Raw genomic sequence first — 5698 nt, 5'->3', positions numbered from 1 at the left:
GAAAGCCTTACCGAAGAATTTAGTACAGAGAAGGCTCTGCCATAGACTCCCCAGAATGGTGGTGGATGGTGGCAGGCTACTAGGCCTTCTCTGCAGAAAAAATACAAAGGCAAAAGGGGGATAGAGGTCTTAAAGGGACTGAGCTGGGTGAAATAGTCACAGGCAATGTTTTTTTGACTGAAAACTTTCACTATTTGCAGGTCTGAAACTTCAATAAGATTTGAATAATTTTGTAAATCTTCAGTCTTGCAATAGAAAATTTTTTTTTTTGCTCTTCAGAAATTGAGAGCTATTCCTACTCAATAATTCACAAACTTGTGAATTTTAGAAAAGCTGCTAAAGGAGTCCACCCCCTCAAAAAACTACAGGGTTGGTTAAAGGAATAAGTGCAGGGCTAGGAGCTAGGATGTGCTGGACCTTGGCCCAACCTCTGCTGCAAACTGGCCTTAATAATTTCCATTTGTGCCATACTAGATTATATCATGATTTGGCACAGGTAGCAACAGTGTAAGCTGCTCTAGGGCAGGGTATGGTTAACCCTGCCCACGCATGCCTTGAGTCTGACTGGCCATAGGCAGTAATACACATTAAAAGCCCTGCTCAGGGTAACGAGCAAAGACCAGTGATGGACCCAGCAGATGAGGGCTAAGCTTCCCACTGGTAGGAAAGATGGGGAAAGCCACAACTGTGGATTCATGGCCCACATACAAAGGTCTAGTCCTTCTGCTCTAACAGGTTTATGATCATGTCCCTTCTGACCTTAAAGATTATGAACAGTCATCCATGCCCCCAGGAACCAGCTATATCTGGCAGAAGGGGAATTGTGATAAATACCTCTCTACACCACCCCAGTCCCAAGGAGGCAGAGTGAAATAAAGGGGCAGCCAGCCATGACAAACCATGAAAACAGCATCAGGGTTAAAGCCCCTGCTATTTCCAACTCCAAAAAGAGTGTTTGGACAAGCGCAACCCATAGCTCACTTAAGGGAAGGTGAAGTTAATGACCCCAACTTCCTGGAAGACCAAATCAGACCTTAGTGGTTCATTCCACATCATCATAGGGAACATGTTCACACTGAAAGGCACGGAACACAAGACAGCTGTTGTCAAAGAACCCACTCATTACAAGATTGTAATTGCTGGCATCACAAAGGCTGTCTGCCACAAAGCGATCAAGTTACTGGGGAAGGAGAGACATTCCTCCATCCCAGTGGTCCACACCGAACTCACAGTATGGCACTCCTCATTAGACATCCTCTAGCACAGACTTTACCCAGGTGGAACTGCATCTCTCCATGCTTATCTATGCTTGGCTCCAACATCACCAGGGACACTTACCTGTCAATGTGACCTACATGCCAACAGACGACTCATCACTTGTGAAAAAAGGACTCATTCTACCAGCAGCAAAAATCCAGTCAACTCCAGCACATGACACACGGGTAGCACTTGGAGTTTCCAAACGCCATGACTGGCTGTGATCTAACTGGGTGTGAAACAGTGAAAGGTCCCTTTGGTTCAGGTTCTCCAAATGACCCCGCCACTTCCCAGCTCTTGACACTGTTTGCTGCTGAGGGCTTTCCTGTTATGGGCTCTTGGTTTAGGCAGCTTAAACAGTCTTTGGACCTGGATTTCAAACAAAAATGAACAGGACATGAAGGAAACTGATCACAGCCTTGTCAGAAATCACTCCATAGTGAAATCTCATGTGTTCTTCGACACAGAAGTGCCAGCAAACAGATTAGTTATCACTCAACTCTCACTGCACTTTCCAACTCTTTGCAAGCCAGACATCCAACAATGTCCAGTGTCTGACTGAGGGTCATGTTGAAGCCGGGAAACATACACAGGCCATCAAGGATCACATACCTAATCATGATACCCTCTCAGACAACGTGGAGATCAACTGCAATGATAGACATGATTCTATGTCACATGCCGCCACTAGAACAATTGGCTTGGGATGGTTGCACAAGAAAACTTGGCTTTCTGACATGGTCTTTGATATATTGGTGAAAAAGGCAGAAGCACGCAAGCAAGGAGATGGCTAAGAATGTAGGGGTCTGAGATGTTTTCTGGGCTCTGGCAAAACATGACCGTGAGATCTACAGCAACTCCCTGGCAGAGGCAGCAGAGGATGGCCTCAAGTACAACAATCTGCGTCCTGCCTACTGAACCATCACATGCCTGGCTTGCAGCCATATATAGTTGTCTTACCCCCCATCATGAAACCAGATGGCTCTCCCTGCTCATTGATTGATGAGGTCCGAGACAGATAAAAAACACTTTGTGAAAATGTGCTGAACCATGCACCTAATGACAATTGTCTAGAGCTACATGACCTGGCAAACCAGGTGGCTGCAGACCCAGAGACAAACACTGAACCTCCATCTCTCAAGGAAGTACCTAAGGCCATCCAAAAGTTAGACTAGATGTGCTGCTGGACCTGACGGTATTCTATCCAAGCTGCTAAAAGGTGCCTTAGAACCCGTAAGCTTTGGCATGCATCAACTGTTCTTAAAAGTGTGATCATTGGGCAAATTACCAGCAGAATGGAAAGACAGCATCACAGTGTCTCTGTAGGAGAACTAAGTATCTCACAGATATTGTTGCCACTACAGGCCAATCTCGTTGTTGGTCCCTCGAGAGATCTTTGCTCACATTCTGTTTGATAGGATGAAGCCATCCCTTAACAGACGTTGTCACTCACAACAGTCAGATTTCACTGTGGGGTAGGTCGACAATAGATGCTGTTTTTACCTTCCAGCTTCTAGCTGAGTTGTACCAAAAATTTAACCACCCACTTCATGTGGCACATATCTACATCAAAGTGGCTTTTGATTTGGTCAAGAGCTCAGCACTGTGGTTCATGCTGAAAGGAACTGGTGATCCCGATATTCTATTAACTTTGGTGCACGATCTTTGCACAGATACCAGTGCAAGAGTGCGCATTGGTTCATGGCTTTTGACATTATTTCTACACAAGCTCAGGCATGTAGCAGAGATGCAGTGTCACCTCAACACTACTCTATTAAGCTATCAACTGGATAACTGGACTTGCCACTCCATATGTCACAGTCAAAGTTGGTTGAAAAGTGTTCATGGATCAAGATTATGCCAGCAATACTGCCTTGCTTGTGGAGAAGTCAGACATTCAGTCCCACCTTCCAAGGCGCTGACTGAACTATGGGGTTGAACATAAGACCAAGGCCCAGAACCTCAGAGTTTGGCTATCAAAAGCTTCTGTGCACATGGGGTTGAGTATCATGAAGTATGTTGATAGTTCATCTATCTTGGCTGCAAGTAGAGTTCAAACAGTCATACCAAACCAGACAGGCATTCTTCAAATAGATTTTGGCGCTTTCTGCATGAAGTCCATGTTTCACTTATGGACACAAAAGCATCTTTTCGCTGAGACAAAATTCAAAATCAATCAAACCTGCGTACTACCAGTATTGCAATATGGGTCAGCAACCTGGACTCTCTTACAGAGGCATTCCGTATGCATTGTCAGCACCAAATCCTGATCATAAAGTGATTTGACTTTGTGCAAAATGTCATCTCAGAGATCTGGCCTTCATTCAATCACTTATTCAAAAGTAGCACTGCATGCTCTTTGGCCATGTCACAAGGATGGACAAAAAATACCACAATACACCATGCTCTCAAACTCTCCATAAAAATGCAAAGGGGTGCATGCTATGACTGTACCTGGCACTGCTCATGGAGCTGGCCCATAGATTCATGGATTTGCAGGATTGAGCTAGATCTTGGAACTTCACTACACAATGCACGGTGTGATGCCATCAACTCTGGTCACTGGCTGGTGCAATGGTTCTCAGACTATACGCGTTTAATGATTTGTTTGATTTGGCAGAAAGCCTTGATGGGTGCATTACTGATGAATGGTAACTTTTCTAGCCAGTGCACTTTCCATTCTCTTCCAAGGAACTCAATAAATCTTTCATTTCTAGTACAGCTGCAATTCAGATAACAGTTTGTGGTGTTTGCAGTGCTTTCTGGCTGGGCTGGTGGGAGCAGTAGCCTGCAAAGGAAGTAGGCCACAGAGACTATGCAGAGGCACAGGGAGTTAAAGGAAGCGGGGGTCAATTTAGCAAGTTTGCCAAGGTGCCAGTTGGATTTTAAAGGTGAAATCTAACAAGCTAGATTTGCCAGTTTGATAAATGTTATAGTCAATGTAAGAATGGAATCTAATAGGATAACCTCTCTGAGTCAAGGGAGCATTAAACTAGTAAGCTAACGCTAGGTTATTTTCAAGTCAACTTTTAACTTGAACAGTATCTTTTAAATCAGGACACTTGGTTATTCTTAACCAAATAATTTATTATTTCACTCAGAACCACATCAGTATACAATCAACAGTTCATCGATCAAGTGTACAGGGTCCCCATGATGACCTCTGTTTAATATACACTGTTTCAGGGCTCATTGGAGAGAGCAACCCTGATTCCTATTGGCCATTTGCCAAATTGCTCTCCGCTTCCTAAGTTTCTCTGCTGCTTCTATTGCTACCAGTAGATGGCAGCAGTGTATAACATTTCTTCAATGCTTCCTTTATTTGGAGGGTTTAATTTATTTCATAGACTGTATTTCATAATTTGCCCTGACTTAATTTGGGATCCCCACTTTTAAGCAATTTCTTTTCATATAGTCGCTCAACCAGGGTATAACTTCAGAATATCTTTCAAAGTTCCTTTTTCGTTCTAGTGCATACAATTATTACTTGTAGGATGCAACAATTTACCAAGAAATGAAACAAAATCCATTAGTCTTCTAAATCTAATGGACACAATGAATGAATGCTTTGATTATATCTAATACTCCTCACTTCACACATTTCAAGGTGTATCATAAGATACACAAGACAGATTATTTACATGAAGATATAGATTTCTGATTCCTAAGGCAAATAAATGTACGATTTCTAAATTGGGGTGAATATATATTATATGAGCTTCTTGACACATCAGGAAGTTTGACCTCTGGAACATTTTTTGGGTCACCAGCCAAGCTATTTCTAACTGGTTTTATTTTTCTCTCCTCTGATTCTTAATTAACATATAGGAGACAATAGGGCACTCTGTACAGGGGCCAGCTTGTCATCTCTCTCAAGTTCTCCTTAGCTATACTATGAGATGGAAGTCTCCTCCATAAGTAAGTAATGGAAGTCTTTGGTTTGAGAAACTAACAATAGTTGGAAAATTCCTTATAAAGCAGCAGAGCTTTCCTTTCCTGGGAACTGTGTGTTAGCTTATGGAATGCTCCCCCAGACAAGATGTCTCACCTACATAGGCCTATTGACTTCCATGGTCTTTAGCTCCAAAAGGGAGGTAAGGTTTGCAATGTGCATTAATATGATTGCCACCAGAGAGTTAAAAAGAAGTTAGTGTATTTTCAAGGCATATTTTAATGACTGCACATCTTACACTGTGCAACATTGCGTTAGTCTTCAGCAGATCCTCCAAGACCGGCTCAGTTCTTGTGGTGAATGAACATCTGCTGCTTCTGCAAAGGGAAGCCTCCCCAACAGAACAAAATCCAAACTCTTCCTTGCATGCAGGCATGACCCACTTCAGGCAGTGCCATGTGAAATACATCAGCAGCAACACTCGACAATTCACCTGCCTCTAAAGGATGCAAGTTTCCTACAAGTGTTAAATGGCATGAGAGAGCTGTT

This window comes from Emydura macquarii, unplaced genomic scaffold, assembly GCF_026122565.2.
Source record: "Emydura macquarii macquarii isolate MOO-44397 ecotype Brisbane River unplaced genomic scaffold, CSIRO-AGI_Emac_v2 contig_3517, whole genome shotgun sequence".
Taxonomy (NCBI): Eukaryota; Metazoa; Chordata; order Testudines; family Chelidae; genus Emydura; species Emydura macquarii.
The sequence above is the reverse complement of the archived record's forward strand: the minus strand, read 5'-3'. Positions refer to the sequence as shown.